The following is a 731-nucleotide window of genomic DNA, read 5'->3' on the forward strand; positions in this document are numbered from 1 at the left end:
TCTCGCATGGCGAGACAGAGAACACTGTCTCGCCTGGCGAGACAGTAACAACTGTCTCGCCTGGGAGACAGAGAACACTGTCTCTGCATGGCGAGACAGAGAATACTGTCTCGCCTACGAGACATAAAGACTCGTCTCGGCGTGCAATACAGCCCATACTTGTGTTCTTCTGCCTTTTTGAGCTGTATTCGGATATCTCTCAGCATTTTTGACGCCTACACTAGCTACAACCAGTAGCTACAAATTTACTGAAAATAAATTATCTTAAAAAATCATCGTGGAACTCTTTAGCAGTATAAAGTTAGGGGGTATTTTGAAAACTCTTTAGCAGTATAAGAGGTTATGAGAAAACTCTTTTTAAATTTAAATTAGGGGGTATTTTGGTAACCCCTAAACTTAAGGGGATTTTCTAATATTTTGAAAGCTAAGGGTCTTTTTCATAATCGTTCATGGTTAAGGGGGTTTTCTGATATTTACCCTTTTTATTTTTTTTATTTTTTTATTATTATATTTGATAGGTACCCATTTTAAAATTAATGAACGGCTTATATCGGTATTGTATGTGTATAAGCCGTGGTCCCCATTCGGGCATTGAAAGCTAATGATACTTGGGGAACCGCATTGAGTGCATGATACACACCAAGACAAAGCGTACAGCTGCAAATTCACGAAATACAGCATCTCAGCCTTGTATGCCAAAAGGCATTTTAAGGAGGGTGGTTCTGCAAAAA

This window comes from Asparagus officinalis, chromosome 1 (assembly GCF_001876935.1).
Source record: "Asparagus officinalis chromosome 1, Aspof.V1, whole genome shotgun sequence".
In the NCBI taxonomy this organism is placed as follows: domain Eukaryota; kingdom Viridiplantae; phylum Streptophyta; class Magnoliopsida; order Asparagales; family Asparagaceae; genus Asparagus; species Asparagus officinalis.